Source organism: Prinia subflava (genome assembly GCF_021018805.1).
Source record: "Prinia subflava isolate CZ2003 ecotype Zambia chromosome W unlocalized genomic scaffold, Cam_Psub_1.2 scaffold_56_NEW, whole genome shotgun sequence".
NCBI classification, from domain to species: domain Eukaryota; kingdom Metazoa; phylum Chordata; class Aves; order Passeriformes; family Cisticolidae; genus Prinia; species Prinia subflava.
Window position 1 is genome coordinate 74,724 of NW_026960621.1, and position 26,647 is coordinate 101,370.

The following is a 26,647-nucleotide window of genomic DNA, read 5'->3' on the forward strand; positions in this document are numbered from 1 at the left end:
ACCGGCAAGTCGTGGCAAGTCGTATTTCATGAAAATCACACAGAACCGATTCGTGCTCCTCACTTTGTTTCTCTGACCTATTCAAAGGTGACTGTGAAAGCTTGCCTTCTCCCCATTCTATTTCTTCACCCTCTGTTTCAAACCCCTCTTCTTCTCTGCTAATATTTCCCTCCCCATGTCGGGCGTCTGCCGAGTGCCCCTGCCCGCGCTTGTGTGTGCCCGCGTGGGCCATGGCGGCACGGCTGGCGTTCCTTATCCCTCTCTTTCCCCTCTTTCCCTCATTGTTTTGCAGTGGGGGATGGGGAGGGCAGCGTGAAACGGCCGCGCGCCGTCTGCCTCACTGTCCTTGCTGGGGTGAGGCGTAGGGTGCAGAATAGGAGATGGAGTTTGAGCTCTGGGGCACTCAAATGCCTCTGCCTAGGTTTACACTTGAGTGCAGAGGACTCGATTTCGTAAAATATCATATCAAGGTTTTCCTGCGAAGCAGGAAAAATGAGGAGCTGTAATTTTCCTGGAGTTGGTGAGGAGGTTTGTGGCAGGATTATAGACTGTGGGGATGTCTGGGAAACTGTTAGATACTGATTTTGAGCGTCCCCTCCCTTTTCTGGGGTTGTGGTCGGCATGTGGGCTTGCTGTTGCTCAGAGGGCTGGGAATCTGATTCCTCTTTGCCTCTCTGCTGCCGTGGCAATTTTAGTTCTTCCCCAGTATGCTGTAATATTATTTCCAGCAATGCTCTTGCTGGTGCCAAAAATTTGAGAGCTGCTTTATCTCTCATTGTGGCTTTTTGATATAGCTTTCTGTTCACCTCTTCCCAAAATTCTGTTTGGAACAGTAGTGCTGTTTCACAGTGTGGAATTTTGAGGCGAACCCATTGTTAAAGAGCTGCTGGCTCTTTGTTAAATAGAGCTGCAGGCTGTGCAGCAATGATGCTCTGCAGAGATAAGAAGATATGTAGCTACTCCTGGGATACATTCCCCCCCATGCTCTGGGTTTTTGACCCGTCTCACCTAGGTGCAAGTTCTTCCTCCCTGCTGAACTGGAACCGGTGTTGTCCCTCGCTGTCTAGCAGCTGTGGGAGGACGTAGCCCTGGGCCCCTGGGTCCACGTCAGTCCAGCTGAAGTTCCAAGGTCAGCAACCTGCTGAGTCCCTTCTTCTTGTCTTCTAGAGCTGAGGTTTTGGCATCTGGTTTTCTGAGAGTCCCTGTTTGGGCACCACTCTCTCAGGGTTTCTGTTCTCGGAGATTCTCCTCAGGCTTGCTGTTCCCCGAGGTAATAAGGTTTTCTCTCAGGGTTGCTGTTCCCTGAGATTCACCTCGGGGTTGCTGTTCCCCAAGGTAATAAGGCTTTTGAGCTTCTCTTGCCCAAAAGATCTCACGCCAGAGCCAGACAAGACAAGTTGAGTCCGCCAGTGCATGTTTCCAAGGTTGTATATTCTTCATTATCTCTTAGTTCTTTCTCAGCTCTGCAAGGCGTCCCCAGCAGAGCAGGACATGCGGTGGACTGGGGCGGATCAGAGGGTCCCAGACCCTTTGTACCGTTTCCCTGGTCCAACCACGGTCCACAACGTACTTTTTATTTACAAAATCTTACCAATACTTACTACCTATGTTAACATGTCATTTCTACTCTAAACCAATCCTTGTGATACAACTCAGCAGAAAATGGGGGATGAGAACAAGAACAAGGAGGACAGGACCACTCCTTAATTCCTCCATCTTGCCTCTTCAAGCCCATATGCTAAAATTCCTAGATTCTACATTTACACTCTGTGATAAACTAGCTACTACTTATTTTGAATTCTCTCGGCTTGCGATTCTTCATACAATGTGGGCATTCACTCCCATGGACAGGGATCAGAGGCAGTGTCTTCCTGGGCTCTGTGTGAGGCTGGCTGACCCCCTTGTACAGATCCCAGATCCCCCTGTCTGGTCTCCAAACCCTCCAGGGGGGCCAGAGGGATGTCCTGGACTCCGACATTTGTCCATCAGAGGAGTGCCCTGCTCTCTCTGGGTACTATGTGCTGGCAGCTCTTATCCCTGTTTTGTCTCCATGTGGAGCACAGGAGGTGCTGAGGTTGGGAGAGCTGGACCTGAAGACACTACCCTGCAAAGCAGCTCCTGGGGACTGGAGCTGGGCTGCACATGGCCATCTCTCCTGCAAGTGTGGCCCTTGGAGAAGTCTTGGACCATATAGCCCTTGTCAGAAAGCTTCATTTCTAAAGAAATAGAGCTTTGGGCTCTTCTACTGGAGTGGCTGCTGAGGCAGGGACTCAAGAGAGGTCCCCTTAAACACTGAGGTGATAAAATGCCTGGAGCAGATGGTTTGGAGAATATCCTTGGCTTGGCATGGTTGAGAGCAGGGGGCCACAGTGCCCTTCTAAGAACCAGTTTGTCCTTTCTCTACAGGTCAGTACGGCCCCAGGGCCTGGTCATTTCAGGTATCCTCCACACAGGGGAGTTGAGGGCCTCTCACTGCTCTCATTTCCCACTCCTGAAAAGATTGTCAGTTCGTGCTGCAGAAGCAGGAGGACATGGAATGCCCTTGCTTGAGGACAATACAGCCTGTTTCTTAATTCTGCCTGTGCCCAACCCACTAGAGAACCTTTTTTTTTTTCCACAAGAGTATTGTTTTCTTCTGTTTTTAAGCCATGTTGTAGCTATGAATTCCCTTTGATCCAACACACCCCTATCAGCTCTAACAAAGGGAGCAAGAGGGGCTCCTGGGAGGAACTCCTGTCTGCAGTTGATGCAGAGAAACACTTTTTATGAGCTGTTTACTGTCCTTTTCCAGTAAATTACTTTTTTTTAGAGAACATTGGTCAAAACCTGCGGACTGTTGTTGGGCTGGAATGTGAAGTGCCAGGACAGTGTCCAGTTAAAAGTCCTGTGATGCAAATTATGTGAATGCAGAAGATGAAGTTTGTGCTCACCCATCTCATTTGGCACAAATGTCCTTCAATGCTGTGAAAGCAAATATCCATGCAAAATTTGTTTTGTTATGAATTTAGAAAAAATTATGTCAAATGAATTTTTAACTTCATGCATCTTCATTGCTGAGCCCTCTCCCCTCAGCCAGGATGAGGTACAATGCTGCTCTGGCCAAAGAGGATTTTTTGGGACACACAAGCTTTCTGTGAGCTCTTTTTACAGATTGTCCCAAGGCTGCACACTCCTCAGAGGGGTTGAAGCACTCCCTGCAGGACTGGGCTTGCTTTCAGAGATGGAGTCTGCTTTTGGAGAAAGGTTTTATGTTTTCCACAGTTGTTGTCATCACAGTAGAGCTGTTGGTTTGTCCTTGTCTCCTCCTGCCTAGGAAACATTAAACACTAGCTACAGACTACTGGTTGAAGTGGAGGCATATGGAAAAGACTTTCTGCACTACTGGAAATAAGTGTGGTAATGATTCCAGAATGCAGAGCAGAGGGAAATTGAGCTGGGCTCTTGACATATGAAGGCAAATCATTTTACAACATGGAAATGCATTTTCTTGTTCTCTTTGAATAAAATACTCCTTGCTTTTAAAATGAAGCTTGCAGGAGTTTTGATGCTGGTCAGTCATCAAAAGTGGGTATTTAGTGGGTTACCAGCCCATAGCCCAATGCAAATGATTTCAGCAGCTGAAAGTCACAGACTGCAGTGGTCCAGCTATCTAATTAATAACCTTGCCTAGAGTCAGGCATCAAGAGAAAAATTAATTTTAACATGACTAGATCAGCAAAAACTAGAACAGCAAGAGCTAAGCACAGGGAGTACAGTGGTGGCATCAGGAAGGCGAAAGCATTGCTGCCAGCTGGATGCAACAACTCTGCATGCTGCTGCCTGGAGGACTGATCCATGCTCCTGCGCCAGGGGGATGGAGCAAAGCACCACGTATGGGGCTGGAAATGAGGTCAACTCCATTGCACATACAGCTTGCAGCTGCTGCATGCACTGTGGCTGCACCCCCTCTGCTGCTTGGGATCCTGCACAGATGGATGGGAAAGGAGAGAAATCCCAGTGTGATCAGCACTAAAATTTGCTTTCCTGAAATAAACAGGAATGGCAATAGCAGGAGACAAGGCTGGAAGTGCCTTGGACAGAGTAACTAGCCATATCCTACAGCAGTAGACATGAACCTGAACCACCCTAGACTGATTTTTGTTTGCCCTGTCTCTGTAATTCCTTATGTTCTTCTTGTCTATCACGAGTTCCTTTGCTTTCTGCCCCATCCAACACACTACCACAAAAGTCCCATTACTTTCAAGCAGTTCTCTCCTGCTATGTTCTTGGCAATAAAGTTTAGGTAATGCAAAGCACAGATATGTAAATGTGGGCTAATGCACCAGCACCAGTCCATGCACCCACATATCCTGAGGAGGCTGGTACCCACCAGAGCCTTCTGGTTTTGATCAGCAGTATGGTTTTGATCAGCAGGATCAGCCCTGCCCCGGCAGCACTCGGCTACCTGGAGATGCAACTCAAGGCAAGCAGTTTCCTCGGATCTGCTCAGATCAGGGCACCTGGCCTGATCTTTGTTCTGCAGAGCACAGAAGCAAACAAAGCCTTGCAGTTGCTGGACTTGTTAAAGAAACTGCTCCACTGAGTTTGTCCCAACCGCTGCACTGGGTTTCACGTTTCCTGGGCCCAAGTGGAGCTACACGGGGTGTTTGGTTTGGCAGGTGTGGTGCAGCCTGACCTCAGAGCTGGGAACAGCCAAAGCCTGGGCTGTGAGACTGCAAAGCAACTTCTGTGCCAGGCAGGGTGCGAGGGAGTGAGTGTGTCACAGCTACACCTCCACACAGGGTCCTGCTCCTGTCACACACGGCACAGCTCCTGCAAAAACACACACACTGCTGGAGAGAGAGCATTGCTTTTAAGGATAAGTGTTGTTTTTTTTTTTTCCCTGGGTAAATATCCTTATCAAAAATCAGTATAAGAGAATTCTGTGAGTCTTATCTTGTTCTGCAATTTTCCTGCCTTACACAGTCACTAGTAGTTCCCTATTTATTAGCACTGGCACATATCCACACCATCTCCCAAGCCCTAGGCTTGCAGGAATGTAGACAGCCCTGCTTCACTTCCGCTCACCAGAGATTTTGGAAGCTGTGGGATGACTGAGTTTTGTAGGAGCTGAAGGAACTTTGTGTCAACAGGAGTAAAAGTGTGAAATACAAAGTTGTGTTTCGTGTGAGGGAAATAAAGAAAAACTGTGTAATTGTAATTGTAGAACATGGCCATGGGACAGTTAAAAAAATGAGCTCTAATAAACAACTGAAGAAGGTTTTTAAACAAACTTTGCTTGCAATTACCTATTATAAATCTCAAGCTATTCTGTAATAAGAGTCTTTTAATTATAACTTTAGAAGCTTGCTTTGTATTAAAGAATTTTAAACTGTAGTTTTAGAATGTAAAAAGGCTTTTTAGACAAAAGAAGGAAGTAAGAATGGTCTCAGGCCTTCTCACAGAAGGCTGGAAAACATCCTGGATACAAAAGAAGGATTTCACCTCACTGATTTATGGTTCTTGAAAAAGGGAAACTGAACATCACTATCAAAGACTTATAGACGTGGAAAATAGAAGCTGGACCCCACATCTGGAAGCTGGACCCCACCACCTGGGATACATATCCTGGATGTACATCCTGGAATATTGAAATCTAAAATGGACCACAACAGGTATTGAATAATGATGTTAAAAATTGGAAATAGAAACTGCTGAGAAAAGCTTATGAATATGTATGAATATAGCCAATAAAATACTAGTAAGTCCAGCAATCGGTGTGCAGTCGGAAGGGAAAATCCTTCCACTGTACCCAGCGCGCTATCTTTGCTCACACTTTACCATGCTAATTAATCAATTATTAAATTGAATTGCTTGATATATTGGCCATGTCAAGCATCTCATTTCTAACAAAAGGAAGGAGGCAAAAGTGAGAGTGGCAAAACAATAAGAAAAAGCAAGGAGAAAGCCCAGAGAAAATGAGAACAAAATATTCACTAAAAAGTCCAAATTAGTTAGAATCACAGAATAATTTAGGTTGTAAAACTTTTAAGATCAGGTTTAACTATTAACCCTGTGCTGCCAAGCCCACAACTAAACCATGCTCCTCAGTGCCACACCCACAAGACTTTTAAATCTCTCCAGGGATAGTGACTCAACCACTTCCCTGGGCAGCCTGTTTGAGTACTTGACAACTCCTTTGGTGAAGATATGAACAAATTAGTAAGTATTAGGAACATAAGAAAAAGTGTCTTTGAGCAGCAAGAACAATTCCTCAGTTATCAAGCACAACCTCCAGCGCTCAGCCTGCAGCAGGTGAATATAATTAATAAGCTGCCATGCAGTCTCTATGTAGCTCATTTAGACTTGAGTTAAGCTAAAGGAAGGCAGAGTGGAAAGAAAAATGAAAGCAAGGCCATTGCTGCAAGCCTGACTGGCACAAAGGTCAGCAGTGGGCAGTTCTGTTAATTGTTAAATGTTACCATGTTGTTAGGAACGAACTAAAAAAAAAAAACAAAAAAAAAACAACTGACCCCCTCCTGTCTAGAGTAACCCCCCCACACCCCAGCCAGTCTGAGTAGGGAGGGGAGCTGCCCCGAAGAAAAGTTGCCTGGCAACTTTTCCCTACCTAATTGAAATGTGAAAAGAAGCTGCCCACGCCTAGATAGCCCTATTGTCCTTTGTAACTACCTCATTCAGCAGGAGTAACCTCAGCTACGACCAGGACAAATGCATATGCATGTGTATATGCAAATAAAACCACCCCGGTGGATCCTGGGAGGGTTTTTTTAGGGAAACTGACCCCAAGACAAGAAGCTAGAGGCGTCAGAGGAGAATTAGATAGTGCCCTGGGCGAGCACGAAGTGGATGCACCCCCTGAGCTGGTTTGAAGATTCACCATGACCTATGAGGAGTTTGGATGGAATGGGAACCAGCCAGCCGAAGTGACCTAGGCAGACAAGGGAGAACTCTCAAAGTTTTCCCTGAGGGCAAGGAGCTGACCCTGCCCACTCCTGCAGCAGACTGCTTATCTGCCCTGCCTCCTGATGGTTGACCAGAGAGAGCTTCTAGCTGTTCCTGTGGAGACAAGGACTCGGCATCTACTGCGGGCAGCTGAGTGAAGACCTGCAGCAGCACCTGGTCCTTCGGATGGCTGCAGCAGCGTGGAAAACTTTGATCAGACTCTGCAATCCTGCTGATGACTTTAATAATGAGCTGATCACTTTAATAAGGAGCTGAATATTAATAAAGGCATATGCCCTGTTCTTTTCAATGTCAAATGTTGATTCCCAAGATGAATGCATAGACTGTTAATTACTCTAACAAACAGTCCTTCAGTACCCATTTCCCAGCCTTTGTTTCCCAAAATGGCGTGCATATTATGCAAATAAAAGGACACTAAGGACACTGGGTACTACTTAAAACAAAAACCCCTTGAGACAACGAGCCAATGCAAAATCTGAAACTAGAAGTAGTACCCCCAAACTGGTGCAGCAGCAGAGAAGATAGGACCACCAACCAAAGCAACTCCACCATGTTGCTGTGACCTAAACAGTTCTTCACCTGCAGGACACCCCTCCCCCCCCCCCCCCCCCCCCCAGACAACGAGCTCAATAGGACTCCCCAGGTACGCCCGTGAGGACGGAAACCCCACCTCGGCTGTGTAGTAAAGCTGCCTTCCACCTCCTTCACATTGCCGAAGGGAGCAGTGGTGGTGTGCAAGACCCCGCGGGCCCCCACCCAGACCAGAATTGTTAATAAAGGCATTAAAAAGGAGCAGGTCTCCTTGCCTTTTTTATTTCACCTGGAGGCCCTGTACATGTTCCTGTTCATCCCATCCCAAGGTCTTTATACCATACAGAATTGCCTGCATAAGCAGCTATTGTGCTTCCTGCCTCCAGTCTTACCCCAAATGCAAAACCAACTGCATGAAGTATTGACCCAAGCCTATCTTGCCAAACCACCAGACTTTTCCCCCTTCAAACCCCTCCTAACAACTTCATTCCAGGGTAATGTTGTCCAGCTCTGAGCACATTGCCAGGATTTAATAATAAGCTGCATGCAGAACATCAGGCCCTGGTAATAACCAGGTTACTGCACACCAGAGTGTCACTCGAGATAGAAAATGACCAACTCTCAGCTAGATGGCAGAGACTGTATTTTCCACAGTTTGCAGCTAACTCTGCTTGGTTCTCCTCCCCAAAACTACCTGTGTCTGACTGTGATGGTGTGTTTTTGTTAAGTTATTGTCCCGATGGTTTGTTCCTGTTACCCTCTGAAATGTTTGGATTTACCCCAGGTTTTCCCCTCCCTTGTTCAGCTGTCATTCACCCCCCAGACCCACCTGTTACCTCATCTACATAGTGTCAATCTTCCCTAAATCCCTACCCCCTTTTCCAGAGAAATCCTTGTCAGTCCTAAATTCCACTCTGGAATTCCCCTTTTCCTCGACGTCCCGGTGGCCCATGTGACCCTTTCCACCCCCCTTGCCTTCCCTATAGGCTGTCAGACCGTGGGTACCTCCTCCCTCCCCTCCCCGCTGTATCCCTGATTGGCTGGATATCTGTATGTTCCCCCCTGTTCCTCCCCCGTTCAAAAGAGACTGTGAGGGGGGGCTTTTTGGGCTTTCGGTGGCACCCCTTGGGGGGAATAAACCTTTGAGATGCTCCTGAGAGACCCTCTCTCTCCGTTCTTTGCCTCGATCCATGGCGCAGCATGATCAATTGCCGTTTGAGAGCAGCCTAGCTGCTGTGGAACTCAGCAGCTTTGCTTTAACCGCCACCCGAGCCCGAATCGGTGCGGGGGCGGCCCCACACGACGCGTGCTGGGGGAGTCTGAGATAGCTGGGGTTTCTCCGTCACTTGCGTCATCTGATCTTCTGCATCTCGTTCTCTGGAAACATGATTTTCTTTGTAAACAGTTGCTTGTACCTTAGCTAGGAGAAAGGAAATGTAGATTCAGTAACTTTTCGGGATCTGGTCTTGATGGGTTGATAAATCAAGTAAAGAGAAGAGACAAAACCACTTTTTTCATTGTCATGCTTTTTGTGGTTTTTGGTCCACAGTGGTGAAGGAGGGGCATTCACCCTGTTGATATGAACTGCCAATAAAATCTTAAGTCACTCACTGTTCCATGTGCTTTGAAGGTCAGTGAGTCCTCTATAAGCTCAACCCATAAAAAAACTGTAGTTGAGGGCTGTAAAAAGGCATCACATGTGTAACTCTGGCTTGCCACTGATGAGTTGGAACTGAAGAGCTCTTGTAATGCTGTATGGGTGATCCTTGAAAAACTCTCCTTGACAAGAAAGAATACAATTTTAAACAAATAAAACACACTGCAGGATAGAGACAACACGAGACCCTGGGCAGCTCCTTTGCCAAAGCAAGAGCAGATTAAATAGGAGGCACTGGTGGTTTCACAACATAATCTAGAATCCCATGAGGTGATGTATTATCTGGCAGCCAGAACAGTGAGAAGGAAGGCAGCCTGCCCACAGCCTGGCAGGTTGTTAACTTTGGTGGGTAATCTGCACTCATGAGAGGAGTCTCAGAGACTTCTGTAGACTTTGAATATGGATTACCTGCGCTGGACAAAGTTGATGGATAACCTTACTGATACTTATCTCTCAAAAGTTGTTTTTAAGTAAAGAAGTGCCCAGAATTATTTGAGTAAATGTTTCTAGTGGGAGGTAAATTCAGTTATCTGTAGTTCAAAATATGCAGATTCCCATCTGCTTTCTTGCAATGGAAAAGAAATAGTTCCAGATTATTAATCTATTCACTGTACCACTCAGTTGTTCTCTTTGATTGATGACAAGTGTTTTTGACATTAATATCCTAGTTCTTATATTCTGTTAATGTTGTGGGCAAGTATTTGTAGAAAACAAAAGTCTAGTTGAGAACAGATACCCTAATTCTAATGGAAGAATTTCACACCAACTCCTTAAAGGCCACTTGTGAAGCCATATGAACTCCTACAGTGTGTTTTTCAGTTTCTCTCTCTCCCTGGCATACTGTGCATTTGAGACACAAGTTTTTAATTGCCCTGTCAAGCTTCCTTTCCTTCTTCCTGATTGTCACCATCCCTCACTTACTGTCTGTGATTATCTTAGGGCAGCTATCTTAGCCATGGGATATCAGCATTGTTCAATAACCCAGCTGAGAGCAATGATTTAACTTTTATACAATGGAAAAGCAGTACAGGAGAAGCATCACTAAGTTGCCAGATAAGAAGCTTACATTTCAACAGAGATAGTAAAAATTCATTTCGGTTCTCTAGGCACAGTGTCCCCCTAACCTGGCAGTGGCAAAGTCTCTTAAGGGCCTATTCAGCTTCCACTGGAATCAGTAACAAAGTCATACTGGACACAGGGCCAACCCTCCATCTGCCTGGTGATTATTATGGCAATAAATTGAATTTATAGAAATCCATATCCTTACAAATTAAAAAATCCAACAGGCAGTCTCCTTCCATTGTGGCTCTGTAGCCAGGGCATTTTCTAACACCTGTTAAATTCACTGTACTCTGCTGAAGAAGAGAATTAATGAAGCACTATTTAAACAAGTCTTCAAAAAGTATGGCCTATTTCCTTCCTCCTAAGTTCCTATGTGCTAGTAGTTTGTGAAGTCAGAATCCTCTGTCTGCATATTTTCTACAAGAATATTTCACTATAACTTCATTTAAAAGTCATACTAAATAACACTAGTCCTGTTGTAAGTCAGGTTGGAAATACCTGTCTCCTGTCTGGCCCTAAGTCCTCTGTTCTCATGGCACTGTGTGAAAAGTCCCTCTGTGCAAACAGTGCTCTGTCATTTTCTAAATAGCAACCTTTTTGAAAGGGCTTTAAAAATGTCCCAAATACAATTTCAGGAATTGGCCAAACCCAATATTCCAGATCCATCCTGTGCTTCAGTCTCTGTTTAAAATCTCCATGGGACATTTCTTAAGGGGACCAGTTTTCCCCTGTGACCTTTGGCAAAATTACACCTTTTGCCATTTACATCACCTTTTGATGCAGTGAAATGAGTCTGTGATATATGCCAATAACTCGCTTTTTGAAATTTATGAAAATTTAATAAAGAATAAAAATTGGTTACAAAAAAATTAATACAATAATAAAAGTTTAAAAAGTTTTCAGAGACAGGACAAATAATGAGGCAATAAGAGCAAAGAAAGGTAGCCCGGGTCTACCGTCCCCTCTCCTCTCAGACAAAAGCTGCGAGAAAGAAGGGCCCCGTTAGAGAGAAGCATCTCTATTTTTGAGGACAAACTTTGATGATTATGCATACTTTATCTAAGAAAAGCCCGTTTGCCAAGAGCCTTTTGCAAAACCCCTGGCGTCTTGGAGTCTGGCTTAACCAGGTGGCTTTGTGGATTCAAGGAGATATACAATGGTCTCGCTTGACCAGGGTAGATTCAAGGAGATATGCATGGTCTGGAGTGGTCAGGGTGGTTTCAAGGAGATATGTATCTTTCCCTCTGAAACATCCAAGAGGGGTTTTTAGTCTGGCTTGTTGTAATTGTTCTCTCTGTGTAGAAACCTCTGGGTTATCTTCTCTTTGCTCTTGAGCTAAGGACAATACCTTACACACAATTCTTACTTAGATTCAATGTTAAAAACTACATTTACTACATTATTTAAAATGTTAATATTGCATAACTTTTCTACCTAGCATATTACATATAGTAAATATCTGCGTAGAGCCACACACCCAATATGCCTTTTTCACAGAGTCCAACTGCCTGCTGCCAGATGATCTTGAAAAAGTCTGTCCACTCTTTCACAAAGCCCTGAGAAAGGGAAACCAACATCTGTGTTAGAATGTTTTTAACCATAAATAATCACCCAAGAATGTGCAGTTGTGTGTTTTTGCAAACAAGGTGTTCACTAGTTATGTGTAAATGAAACTCCACCTTTTGACATGTTATTCAGAAGATGGTAATTACATTGAGTACATAATAAAAATATTAAATTGAGCTTGATGACTATATCAGGGTACTAAGGAGTGGTTGTAGCTGAATGAATGGATGTGTCTACTACAGCTCAATTTTGTGCAAGAAATGGGGAAATCCTAATAAAGAGGCAACTGGTAAATGTTCAATATGTTTAATACTTTACTCCCTCATTTAGAGAACAAAGAGTTGCCTGTTTCACACTACTGGGTTGGACAAAAGCAAGGCATGGAAATGTGTAATCTGCATTATCTGAATAGTCAAGATTCACAAAGATGATTTCATGTCTCCTATTGTTTTATGTTGGCATGCTAGCAGAAGAGGACAATAAGTCATTCAATGTATAATTTTTTTTTGCTAAAATCCAGAATCAGAATCAGAAATATTCCCAGCTCTGTTGTGTTTGTAATGCAGTGTGAAGCATTGGTCTAATCTAAACACAGGAATACCACCACAGAGAGTAAAATTAAACTAATCTTTTAAATCAGTCAAAAATTACCACTCCTATCTCCAAGACTCAGCCTAATAAACTGATGATTATATAAGAGTTTCTGATATCCAATGAGAAATACAACTGTATAAAAAGAACAAAAGGATGATGGGAAGAGAGTCTAATTCTTCTCAGGAAGCTGCTCCTACTAATGTGATGAGGAAACTCTGACTGTGAGCCATGTCGCTTCCATCATGTGGGACAACTTTATGAGACCGTGTCATTTTGTAGCTGTGGAAAAGCACTGCAAAATGAATTTTCCTGGCAGTTTTGACAACAAAATGTGTTTTACTTTATGTTATAACAATCAGACTGACAGACTTTCTGTAAATAATTAATATAAAAATTCATAACATTCATATACAATTCATATCCAGAAATGTGCACCTGTAACATTGTCAACACAGAGAACTAAGTACTCATTGCAATCAATTTCACTGGGCAGTTCTAGTTAAGTATGCCCTACACTGAGAAGAGAAGAGAAGAGAAGAGAAGAGAAGAGAAGAGAAGAGAAGAGAAGAGAATGATCTAATGCTGGTGTGTACCTTATCTATTAATGGTCTTTTAGGTAACTGCCACCTTTTGGCAAGTTTAATTTTTCAGATACTGGTGGAAAATAGTTAAACAGCAAAATATGAGATGTGTTTTTACATTATATGAGAGCTATCACCTCCCACTAGTGCTCCTGGTTGTTATATGCATTTATTCCATTGTGCTGTTCTCACCTCCGGGCATGGGAATGTCTCATCTTTCTGGCCTGGAAAGGGTTATTTGTGCCTGAATGCATATTTGCTTTTCTCTTAAAACCAGAAGAAGACATTAATATCCAAACCCATGTTTGCTCCTGGTCCTGGTGGACGTGCCAGTGTCGGCCAAGAGTGTGAAGTTTCCCATTTGGGGAAACAACTTCCCCTTTTTCTGGCCCAGGTCTGAAGTACAACTCTGGCCCCATCTCCTTTTCTCTGTTCACCTTCCTCTTCCCACAGCAGGTGTTTGCTTTCTCTTTCTCTGTTCAAGTCCTATTTGGATTAATTTCTGTTCTCCACCACTTTTATGCAAAAGTGTCCCTAAGGCCCTTGATTTCCTGAACCCTTCTAGCAATTTTCAGTGTGAATATCTGTGTAGCAAATGTAGAAATTAGGACAGTTATGAGGTCATCTATCCCAAACTGGACAGCTGGAAGCTGCGTGGGGAAAGGCCATGGCAATGCTCTCTGTCCAGGAGCACAGAATAACAGGGTGCAAGGGACAGGCACCTGCACTCCACTTACTCCTTGTGGGAGCCAGGCCTTGAGCCTGCCCCTGGCTCTGCTCTCTGGAGAGCTCCTCGCCCAATGTGCCCACCAGCATCAGCTTTCCCTGGACATACTTAACATCAACCCGCTGGGTTGTTCCTGGGAAGACAAGGGGAATTTGCAAGGGAAGCCCAGAGCTCCTCTGTCTGCGTGGCAGGGCTGAGGCAGCCGGGGCTGCTTGTGCATGGGAGACAGGACACAGTCTTGCAGGGGAGGAGAGACGCGAGCACAGAAGGAAGGGATGCCTATAGAGAAGAAAGGATACCTGCTTGGAGGAGAGCTGCACACAGGAGAAGAATGAGGTATGTTTGCCGGGCAGGAGAGAGGCATACGCGGGATTGGGGATACAGGCAGAGCATGAGGATGAATACATGAAGGACAAGAGCGATGAAGGCAGGGAACAGCGGGAGAAGCCACAGCACCAGACCGACGGCGGCAGGGACGAAGACGGGGAGTGCCCTGGCTGGAACCTCAGCTCTGCCCTGCCCTGAGTGGCTCCGCGCCCGCCCACTCGCAGCGCAGGGCACCGTGATGTGCGGGCGGGCGGCCCAATGGGGCCGGGGCGGCGGGGCCGGGGCGCGCCGAGCGCGGGCCGCGGGCGGGGCTGCTGCGGCGGGACGGCTCGGAGCGGCACGGACGGTGAGTGCCCCTGGGGCTTCTCCGGCGCGGCTCCAACTCGGGGAAAGTTGCGGGCGCTCTGCCCGCCGCTGGACGTGCGCCAGCTCGCGCGGGGCATCCCGGCCGCGGCGGTGGCGGCAGCGGGGAGGCGCCGACCGGCCCCAGCGGCTCCGCCGGGCCCGGCCCGGCCCGGCCTTCGCTGTCACCCGGCTCCGCTGCCGACCAGGCGTGTTCCCGGCGGGTCCCGGGGCAGTGGGGCGGCGGGGCGGGCGCGGAGCCCGGAGCACATCGATGCCGGCAGGACGCGGGGGACGTGTCCGCCGCACGCGCTCCTGCCGCCGCTCCCAGCTCCCCGCGGCGATAAAAGGGCACTTGTCTGATTCATCCCCATGGAAAACTTCACCCCCGGGCTGAGCCGGGCCCGGCACGGCACACGGGGATGCGCTGCCCGCGGACGCTGCCGGGGCTCGGCGCTGAGATGGAGCCGCGGCTGCGGCAGGCTTGAGGCTTTGTGCAAGTTGGTAGAAGCAGAACCTGGCTGAGGGGCGGGGTGTCGCTTCCTGCTGTGGGTTCCCGTAGAGCGGCTCTGAAAAGGGGTTCGGTTTGTATTTCACTTTTATCTTTTGTGCAGGGTAGTATTCCCAAGGCAGAGTATGAGAAAATGGGAACGACTTCTCATCTAATTGAAGCAGGGTGAAATAAAGTGAAGTCGTGGGACAGCTGTGTGGGTTTATTTTTATACATCTCTAATTTGGACTGGATAAGTGTCACCCTACTCCCCCTAACAATGGCTTCTTGTTGGGAGCCTGGGAAGGGAAAGAGAAAAGCAGGGATTTTTTCAGGACTTAAAGCTTCAAACTTTCCTTTGATGGAGCACCCTGATGCTGGCTGGAAGTATTGTAATGGATAACATCAAGTCCCGGTGCTCACAGAAGTAACAACTCTGCAGGCATGGCTGTGCTGCAGTTCTAAGTTTTTCTAAGTAGAAATAGTGGTGAAATATGTGGATGGGAACCGACCTCCAGTTAATGCTTCCTTGGGTCAGGCTGCATGTGCCTGCTCTGTAAGTGCATCCATACCTTCAAGCAGGGCATCAACTTGGACTCACTGATTTGTTTTCAGGAGAGCTGCTGGTATAGATCTGAGCAAATGCCATTGAATCAGCCTTTGGGGTTGTTATTGCTGTTACACAATTCCAATGGAATGTGAGAGCTGCGCTTCCTGTTTTTGGTCAATCTGTAGAAGCAACTATAAAAGATAATAGATATCTCAAGTAAATTGCTTTTGCATGACAACTTGGAGCCATCGTTCAGCCAGTAACACTTGTGACTTCACCACTGAGCCTGGTAACCTGAGAAGCAAAACTCATTAATGCTGGGAGACTTGCTCAGAGTAACTTTAAAGACAACAGCTGGAACCTGGATATAAAGAGGAAATAGTTACCAAGATCAGCATGTGCTAGTGCTGTGCATAATGATGTATAGAAATTCAATCTGTTTAGAAATCTTGTGCAAAGAGGAGCTGCTGGTAGTTTGCGAGTGGAGAGCAGTGATTCAGGGGGATTAGTGGACACAAGGCAAGTCCCCTGGGTGCAATATTCTGCAGCTGATTCTACCCTGGGGGTGTTTGATGGCCTTATGTGGGCTGTGTGCACACAGAGACTTAAAATTCTAGATCTGTTTGTTTGCATCTAAATAACTCTTGAAGAAAAAAGTAATAAAATAATTTGCTAAGTGAAACCTTTTCCAAACGCTGTTGTTATCATAGTCTGTTAATCTTGTCAACGGTTTAACAATTTGAGGATGTTGCTTGGTTGTAACCAAGTTCCTTTGAAGGAATTTTTTTCTTGTGAAAGATGAATTACTCATTCTTTGACTGAGTGAAGAGATCATAATGTGATTATTAAATTCAGCTATTCAGTGCTAGATATTGTGTTTAATCAGGGTCTTTGTTCTCTTATCAAAGTTAATCTGATGAAGTTTCCCCTCCTGGAAAATAGACAAACATCTCCCCAGATTAAGAATGCCCCAATCTCCAGAAACCTATTTAGTTTTGGCTAGATGAGCTTTACAGTGGACGGGGCTCTGGGAACTGATGACTTCATTGGGTATTTGGATAAATGCAGAGGAAGCCCTTCCCCTGGGGCTCCCTTACTGACTTTTCTGCTCCGGGTTTCAATTGTTGTGAGATTAAGATGGTGAGTGAAGGAATTGCAGCCTTGTTAAATGAGTTCCTGCTGAATCCACTCATGCAGGATCTTCTAGTAACTCTTTCCTATGTTTACTTGGCTTTCTAGTGCAGTGACTTAAATGGCTTTGGAGAAGCATAAATACAACAGTCCTGACTTTAGGGAAGCAAAATAGAGTGCTGCTCAGTGATTGATTGGAAGGGATGTTAGGGACAGTTAATTCAGTAGTTGTGCTTAAGCAGCTGCTGGTGATCTAAGTGATCTGTGTGCTTTGTGAACCACTTTATCTGCACTTTTTGTGTAGTAAAACTGCAAGTGCTCCACTTGGAGCTTCAGTATGGCAATTGCATTTTTTACAACATATAACAGAGCATTGGGAGAAGATAAATACTTTTCTTTTACATGATTGACAGTGAGTTTAGGGAGGGTGTGCCCATCATAGATACTGTAATGCACTTCCTTATCTAAGTAAATGATGTGATCAGTAGCTCATTTCACACCTGAGGTTGTCTTGGTGATGATATTTTAAGTGGTGGTAATTGATTTGGTGATGTGACCCAACACACAGATAATGTTCTTGGTAATCTATTTTACACAGCATTAAATAATAGGTGGTGAAACACAAAGGGGCTGTATTTTCAGCAGAGCCAAAGACCAAGTAAGTTCTGCTTTATATCAGTATGAGGTATTTCTTGTTTGTGGTTGAGGTTTGTTTAAGTTACAATGTTTTGCATCTCTTTGTTTCATAAAACTGAGAGATGTGGATTGGAATTCTCTGAGGACATTTGTCCCTCTAGATAGAGAGGCCTGTTAGCTTGATTTTCTTGCACATGAACTGCCTGTGGTAGAGAAGGTGATGGAAAAGCAGCATCAAGCCTGCTTGTATCATTCCAGCACAAGTTTTGTACAGATCCATCAGCGCCCTGCAAAGCACAGTCCTGGCTCTCTGATGGTGTTCACAAGGGCAGCTCTTGACCTGCCACGTTGGGAGGCAGTTTAATCCTGTGCAGGGATATGGTGGTGCTTCTGATCACAGAGTGGAAAGCAAAGGTGGGAAAGGAAGGAGGGAGATGCCAGCTGCTACAGTGTTGCTGTGCAGTTTGCAGAGGGTTGGACAGGTGAAATTCATGCAACTGCTACTTGGTTTTTATCTGTGTACCACCAAGTAGCACTAAGCAGCAAAAGAAACAGTTATGGTTTAAGTTGATGTAGAGGTTTCACGTTCACCTCTCTGTTGCCAAATTTAGTGTAGTGGTTTGAGTGTCTTTTCTGCTGTGAGATAGGATTAGGAGAAAAGCAAGCAGGCCCGGCTTAAAGGTTCAAAGATATATTTATTAACACACACTAAAAGAAAGAAAAATGAGAATCAAAATGAAAGTTTCAAAACACTCTTCCTCGCCCACAAACTATTCACTTTCCCACAAACAACATAAAGAGACAAAACCTGTGATTTTCAGTCAGTTTCACCATTTAAAGTTAATCTTTCATCAGTTCTTTGGGAGAGGAGTCTCTCTTAGAACTTCCATGGAATTTCCCCCACTGACAACCTAGAACAGTTCTCTTGTGGGTCTCAACTCTCACAGAGACAGCCACCCAGGAACCTGCCTTTGTGAGGTCCCTTCCGTTAGCAGCTTTCTCAACACTGCGCATGGGCCATGTCTGCTTATTTAGGGTACTGTTTAAGGATGCCTCTTCTAGTATAAAACAAAGATTCTCTTCTTCCATCTCCAAAATCATCTTCATCTCAAAAACTAGAGATCTCCTTTTTCCCTAGGAGCAGAGGGCTTCATATCATTTTTTCTTCCTCTGTTCAAGATTCTCCATTAAATCTCAATTATATCAGTCCACAACTTTTAACTAGAGCCATGCATCCTCCCCAAACAGCATTCATTTTTTACAGGAAATAGTCTTTTCTCTATGGTTTCACAAGAGGAGTTCAGCCAAAAATGGCAAACTCCTCAATCCCTTCTCCCAATAGTCTTTTCACTCTCTCTTCACCAACTGTCCATGCTGTATCTCCTTATAGTTCAATCACTTTGTTCTTTTCCTCTCTCTCAGGGAAGGGTTAGAGCTCTGGAAGTTTCATTTTGTGCCAAGAAAGAGTTAATTGCTTTTGCCCAGGCCTGCGGTGGTCATGTGATCTCTGCTGGGTGGCAGCTGCTAGAATTTCAAAGCCATGCAAGTGGGGGAGGCTCAGAAATGGTAGCCAGGATCTCAGTAGTTAGGTAGGCTGATGGATGCCTCCCCCTCCACCCCTCAGTCTCATCTGGGGTGGCCCCCTGCCCCCTGGCCCTGGCCGGCGGTGCAGGCAGCTGCTGCCAAGCCAAGCTTAAAGCTCTCTAGATGTTGGTTGTCAGGGCTTTTCCTCCCCTCCCCCGATGCCAGCTGCCACCGGGCCCAGGGTGGAGCAGTGGGGCCTGGCCCAGCCTGCTTGGCTGGTGTTACCTGCTGGCAAGCTGGAAGGAAAAGGGGCAGCTCAAAGACAGTCTCAGCTTTATATGTGTATTTCCGTAGTCGCATTCAGCTTCCTCAGTGGTCAAACAATATGTCAGTATCTAAAAATTTGCCTCTGATAGATGCCTGTCCTTTCCATAGGAAATCCATGGGTCCTGACAGGGCAGTATTCCTCTTTAAAACCAAGCTGTGTTAACCCATGATGGTTGATGTTTTGTTCAGGCTTTGAATATTACTCTGCCTCCACATATATTAGAGCAGTAATTCAGCATAAAAAAGCGCAGATTCTCATCTCTCCAGGCCAGTTGTTGAAACGTGACTGACAAGCTATCAACCTGCCTGGTGCAATAACAGATATTATTTTTAACTGTCTTCTAAGTTTCTTGTCAATTGTGGAATAGCCACAACATGATATGTTAATATTTATCAACCAATTACTGGTCTTTGCACGCTCAGCACTTCTTGGACTAAGTATTAGTACGCATTTAGTAATCTGTGTATCTTTTTGGACGCTGAGCTCATAAAGTAATTTGAGTTGTTAATTGCATCAGAAAAGCCAAACATGAATCCAGAAACCCCTACCAGCAGATGTATGAAAGGTGGATACTGAATTTTAAAAGTTTACCAAGTAGCCTTAATGCATACTCAAAGCAAAACATTCCTGAATATCTTTTCTTTTCAAGCATGTTGTAAAACTGAGATCAGCTCTTGTAATGGGGGTGATGCAAGGTTGAAGTAAAGCAGTATTTGCTGGGTTACTGTAACAAATGTCACAACATCACCTATCCCTGGCCCCCAAGCCCCTTGATAGGCATCTGTGTACATCTTGCACATACATTCCTGTTGGCACTTTGGGAATTGGATTATTGCACAAGCAGCAGTGATTGTTTTTGTGGTGGGTAATGTCTTGGCAAATTGGCGATTGATAGAGAGATGGGAAGACTGATTCGGTGATCAGAATTCAATTTTACTCAGGTTTCCCAAAAGCTTATATACTATTTCAGACAGGTTAATAATTTCTACTACAATAATCAGGTTAAAAATCACACAGAAAACTCATGCATTTTACAACAACTATTTGCTTGCAGAAGTGGATTGAATCTTCTCTCTTTCTGTAAGCAGATTTAATCCCATCTTCTGTAATCTTCAAAGTTCTGTTTGTTCCTGCCATGGCATCCTGGTTATCAAACCAGCTATGCTAATTAAGTCTGTTTGACTCTCTGTCTTGTGTAGTCCCACATCTCCCCCTCCTGTATCAACCAAGAACACTCTCTTGATGGCCTTATTAATTCATCTCTGTACACACTGAAGCAAGCAAGGTATCATAACTAATAAAATTATTATTAAAATCATTACATGCATTCCTATCCTAAGAAAATCTTTTAGCCAAGGTGTCAAACCCCAGCCACTAAACAGGTTATCTAGCCAAGATCCAGATTCTACCTTTAGTTTGAATGCACTGTCCTTTAGCTGCTGTATGCTTTTATGGATAGATTCCAAGTGATCAGAAAGATTCATACAACACATTCCATCAAAATCTTCACATCCATGGCCTTGGGCAAAGAGGAGGAAATCAATGGTGGCCCGGTTTTGAAGGGTTGCATGCTTTACACTGTCAACATCTTTTTAAAGTTTTGATAAAGCGGAGCTGGTGGCATTCGTCTGTTTTGCCAACCAGCAGGCTACCTTATTTAATTGACTTAAGGCTTTTTGCAACCAATCCTGGCAAAAATGAAGAAGCCAAATTTATCTGGGTCACAGACCACAAAGACAAGTCATCATCGCAGTATTCATCAAATGCATGCAGACTGCGCCTTATTCTGCGGGGATATTTGTGCTGTAAAATCACAAACGTATTAGGTGTTAGCACAGTCAGTCGTCCCAAACTACAGGGACCTCCCTTTATGTGCGAAGGGATAGCTGCCCAGGCCCGATCCCCACAAACCAGAAACATTCCTGATGGCAGCCACAGTGGGGCGTTACTGGATTTAGAAGGGCTGCCAGAAGTGTAATTGCACCAAAAAGTCTGATTCTTATATGCAGTATGATAGGGAGAAACATTCCAAGCTTCAGACTGATTTTTTTCCTGTGTAATCAAAATTAACACAAAAATCCAGTTTTACAGAACCCAGGAGTTCTAATTCTTGTGGCTCCAAGGGTGTTATAGGAAGGTAAGGAGTCCACTGATCCCATGTATCAACGGGATTTGAACTCTGTACAATGCTTTTGGTAGTTTCTGGTATTGGCCAGCCATCTAGTGGCAAACCGACTAAACAGGTTGAAAATGGATTTTCTGGGGATGCGGTGGCCAGGCATAAGGTATCTTGTTTGGTTGCATTAGCCAGAGTTATCCAAACATTTGTTTTGGGTTGATCAACAGGCCAGGCTGTGCTACAAAAGGCAAGCAATGCTAATAAGTATAGCATTCAATTTAACTCCATGGTGCCTTTGTTTGTTTGTTTAGAACTATGTTGTGGCGAAAGAAAAAACTTTTTTTTTGCTTGTCCCCTTTTTGTCCTCATTCAAGGACTAGCCAAATATAAGGCACTTTGTTGTTTTGTCTGCACTCTATCTTGCAAACATGGCTATTTTCAGATTTCCTCAAAACTTCCCTAGGGAGGTGAGGACTATCCTTTTCTTGTGGCCAGTTATAATTAAAATTTCAGTGGCTGTAATATACCTGTTTTACATTATGCCTTTGCCAAAAAGGGTTCTGTGATATCACCAATTCCCACACCCTTTACACTGATTCAAAACCCAAAGTTTACAGTTTTCTTTCCAAGTAGGACAAAAGATGTCAGCTGCAGTCTGGGTGGGGTTCCTCCTCCTCCAGGGGTACGGTGGCATCCTGGCCTCCATCAGCTGTCGGTTGAGGTTCTTGGAATGACTTCACATTTTTTGCTGGAATCCAGCGGGGTCCTTTTTCTGAGGAGATAGAAGCAAAGCCCCTCCCCCAGGTGATCAAAGGGTAAGGGCCAAGGATTTTACCAGATTCTGGGTCACGGATTAGTACTGGTGGCTTCTCCTTGCAGGAAAGCGATGTGGATGATGTAAAATGCCTAGTCATAGGGGGATTTAAGTCTGTCATTGAACAGTTCAAGAAATTAAAAACATACAGGGCCTTGCATAATCTTTCAGCAAGTGTCCCCGGCTCCCCCCTTTTGTTGTACCAGAAGACATTTGAGAGAGCCATGGGCACGCTCTATAATGGACTGCCCTGTGGGTGAGTGGGGTATGCCTTTTTTGTGGGTGACACCCCATAAGGAGGAAAATTTTGCAACTCTACTTGAAATGTATGCGGGTCCATTATCTATCTTAATCTGTTGCGGAATTCCTAAGGTGGCAAAGGCAGCAGCGAAATGATGGCAAGCGTCCTTCGCTGTCTCTCCCATGTGAGCTGAGGCAAACAGAGCACCTGAAAAGGTATCAATAGAAGCATGCACAAATTTTAAGTGGCTGAATTCAGGAATGTGTGTCACATCTGTTTGCCAAATTTGTAGGCTCTGTAGACCTCTTGGGTTGACCCCTGTGTTCACATTAGGAAGGGAGCAACGCTGACAGTCAGGGCATATAGAAATATTAGAGGCTTGTGCTGGAGTTAATCCAAAAAGTCTTACTAAAGCCCCAGCATTTTGGTGAAAAAAGGAGTGACTCAGTCTAGCTTGTTCTATTTTGTTAGGCAAAACATGCTGCACTGATAAGGTAACAAATCTGCCTGGGCATTACCGTCAGTGAGAAAGACAAGTAGATTGGAATGTGACCTGATATGCATCACAAAGTAAGGAGCCATCCTATGGTCTAACAGAGAGACCAGCAGTTTTAAGCAGGAAAAAAGAATGTCATTTTTAACATTTTTCAAAACAGAATTCTCTGCTCTCTGTACAATACCTGAAACATATGCAGAGTCAGTAACCAGATTAAAAGGTGTGCTGAATTTCTGAAACACTCTGACCACAGCACCTAATTCCACTGTTTGTGGAGACCCTACAACAACAGCAATATCAGATTGCCAAGTTCCAGTTTCAGGATCCCTCCATACAATCACTGATTTACGGGTTTTCCCAGACCCATCTGTGAGTATTGTCATAGCTTGCAAAGGAGTCTCACTTCTCTTTGGCTTGGGGATTAAATTAAAAGACGAACTTAATAATTTGTGTTTAGGCGGATGGATAGATATCTCCCTGGGTAATCTGTTAAAGCAATTTATGATTTTTCAGACATCTGTAGCAACCAATTCAAATAAAACATTGTGAGGGATAGATAGATACGATCAAAATCTTTCCCAGCCAGAGGTCAGTCTTTGACGAGCCTTGACAATCAACATGGCCATAAGTTCATCTTGCATGGAAATACTCTTGGGCATATTGTTAGGCAAAAAGACTCATTTAATAATTAGCAGAGGGTCTGGTTTTTCTGAATCCCACTGAAATATTAAGGCATAAGGCTGTTTGTTAGGATTCAGAATGATTAGCCACAGTAGCAGTTCTGGAGCCCACGGAGCTGACTGTCTCTGAGAGATAGCATCAGCCACTTTCTGAAGCACAATTTGTGCTTCTTTGTTTAGGTGTCTAGGGGATAAGAAGTTGGGCTCTCCTCTCAGGAGGGCAAACAATGCCTCCAAATCTGCATTTAAAATCCCAAGGAAGGGATGGACCCAATTTTTTTTCCCCCAGCAATTTCTGTACGTCCTGTAAAGTTTTGATTTCAGTTTAAATTTGCAAGGGTTGTGCTGAAATAGAATGCATGCCTGTTCACCAGCCCAGATATTTCCATGGAGATGTCTTTTGAACCTTCTCAGACGCAATGGTGAGGCCCGCTGAGGTAACAGCTTGGCAGACAGCCTGCACTGCTTCTTCCACTCTACCCACAGTTTCTGCAGAGATAAGAATATCATCCATATAATGATACAACACAACATCAGGCATTTTTTCCTGGATCGGGCTCAGTTTTTGCCACGTACCACTGGCATTTAATGGGGCTATTGCCCATTCCTTGAGGAAGTGATAACTGTTATAAATGTTTAGCCAATTCCAAATTAGAAATGATTTTATTAATTTTCAAGAATCAACAAACAAAATTTGGGGTCAGCCAACAATCGAAAGTTCAGTGTCGAGTCCCGGGATTGTCACTGGGTGAACCTTAGCTACGGCCTCTAGCGCACTGTAACTCCCCCGTTCACAAATTTAGTCTTTTTAGGGTTTGCTTGTCTTTCTTATTTTCTTTCATATTCATGGGAGTTCTCCTCTGCCGTCAGGTCTGTTGAATGGTTCTTCTGAGGGAGAATGAATATTAATTCAGTTTCTCGGAATCATGCATTGAGATGTGTTCGGCTTCTCGGAATCGTGTGAGATCCATATCGGTCGTAATGGCTGGATTGTTCACAGTTCTACTGCTCAAGAAGACCCATCTGTCTTTGGACCCTCCTTCTTTTGTATTGCTAATTTTGTAGTTCCCTGTTTCTCAACAGAGACATTGTTCATCCCAAATTCCTGGCAGAGGTAATTGTCCATCCTAAAAACCTGTTTGTCCTAAGCCTACCTGTGGCCGAGTTTCTCAGGTATCGTGGGCATGATATGCTCACAGATACCATTTGAGCTATTCCAGACTAGGCCAAACTAAGCCTCAGGCCTGGGCCTAGTAGGCCGCGGAACGTTCCGAGTACGTAGTAGCAGATAACCTTATCTCCTACTAAGTATGTGTTAAGGTATAGCCACTCGCAGCATGGAGGTAATGGCACTAGATCTCCGTAGCCACCTTAATCCTAGATTGCTTACATACTTCTGTATGCTCACTGCCTATCACAATGCACCTGCTACTGTAAACTATCTACTCTGTACTTAACCAGCCATCTCGCGGAATAAAGCAGAGTTCGTGCTAGAAACCATACTGGTTTGGTCTCACGTTACTCTAGTCCCCAGTCTTTCCAGGGTTCAACAACAGTGGCGCCCGAACAGGGACAGAGCCCTAGATTTTAATGAAATATAGAGCTTCGATGCTGTGTATTAATTAGCTTCAATGCTGTGGATTATTTAGCTTCAATGCTGTTAATTAATTAGCTTAAATGCTGGAAGCCCTCGCTTGATTTTGGACGTGTGTGTGTCGCTTGCGATCTACGGTCCGGAATTCCGAGGCAGGCTGGGGAGCGTCGGCTGATTGGATTGAATAGACGGCGACAGTGACACCTGCTGTCAGTGGAAAGAAAGTAAGAGCAGCGGCGCGGATAGATTCACTCACGGAACGTGACTATATAGCTGCCACGCAGCTATTAGCGTCCATTGTCTCGAAACGGGGCGAAAAGATCAGAGATTCTGATATCAATCAGCTGGCCCAATGGGCTAAAAAGAAAGGAAAGTTACAGCAGCCCTCGCTTTTGTTCAGCGAGACAGAATGGAAGGAGATCGGAGATTTACTGTGGGACTCGGTAGTTTCACAGGGAAAAGACGCAAAACTCTGTTCGGAGTTAGGCGTCACGTGGAAGAAAATTATAAATACGCTACAAACCTTTGCCGCGGAGCGCAGAGCAGCCCAAGCCGCGATTTCCGCATTGGAGAGAATGGCCCCTTGCTCTCCTGACCCGGAGACCGTTCCTTCCCAAGCGGAAGAGCGGAAAAAAGTATCCAGAGTTGCGAGATTTTTCGGAATTAATTCCACGCATCCGGTGAAAGGGAATGCGGCCCCCCTCTGTTCCTCCCTCCGTGATGTGGTAGACGTAGCCAGCCATGCAGTTGAGAGACCGAGCGAGAGGCCGGAAGTGTCCTTGCCGCGGTTCGGCGAGAATGGCGTGGGGGAGGAGACGAGCCAGCCGCCAGACCCGAGGGGTGTGGCGAAAGAGGAGGCAGGCGGGACCGGCAGCGGCGCAGGGCGGGCACAAGTGACGCAGCAAGGAGGCGGACTTGGAGGCGGTGCCACCGGCGGAGCGGAGCCAAACCCCTCCCCACCGGAACAGGAGCTGACGTCAGCTGCCCACATGACAAAAACAAAAACAGAGAACATGGCGGCGCCCATGACCGGATCGGACAACGCGAGTTCGATTCAACCTGAGATCCCTGCGCCCCCACAGCCTGCATCAGTGGGACCCGCCACCCATCCACGAGCGTCTCACTGTCCTCTGCCAGAATCTGACTCGGAGGAGGAAGTTTTGGAATCGGATAACAGCTGTGCGACGCAAACGCCGGAAAAGCCGCAGAGGTCAACGGAGCTGCAGCAAATTATAGCAGAGCTTGCTAAGCTCTCTAACCGGCAAAGTCAGCTGGAACAAAGGACATTTGAATTATCCAAAACTTTCCCGCAGAAACCATGTACCATACAACCTCTGTCATCATTACAGAGCCAGCAGGCGTTGCCATCCAATGCCCAGCAGATGGCGCTGCCTGCCAACCAAACTGATCCGCTGCTGAACCGCTGGGCTGAAGTTAAAAAACATGCCATCCTCGATAAGGACTTTGACGCAGCCAATGTTATAGCGTGCCCTGTGGTGATTGAGCAGAACGTTGCCAGATGGCAACCGCATGAATGGAAAGTACTGCAATCTGCAAAGCAGACAGTTAGTCAGTATGGAATTCGTGCGGAAGCTTCCAAAAGTATTATACAATACATCTTCACTGCTGATCTCTTGTGCCCTGCTGACAGTTCTAACATTGCAGCACTTCTGCTCACGCCATCTCAGTTTCTC

The 26,647-nt window shown here is 45.4% G+C and overlaps 1 protein-coding gene across 1 annotated transcript in view; it reads left to right on the forward strand.

Moving 5' to 3' along the window:
- Positions 1 to 14,284: 14,284 nt before the first annotated feature.
- Positions 14,285 to 26,647, forward strand: part of LOC134565297 (plastin-3) — a 105,352-nt gene continuing 92,989 nt past the window's right edge. The window contains exon 1 of the mRNA XM_063424813.1: positions 14,285 to 14,354. The gene's annotated coding sequence lies outside the window, so the exon portion shown is untranslated. The remainder of the gene's footprint in view (positions 14,355 to 26,647) is intronic.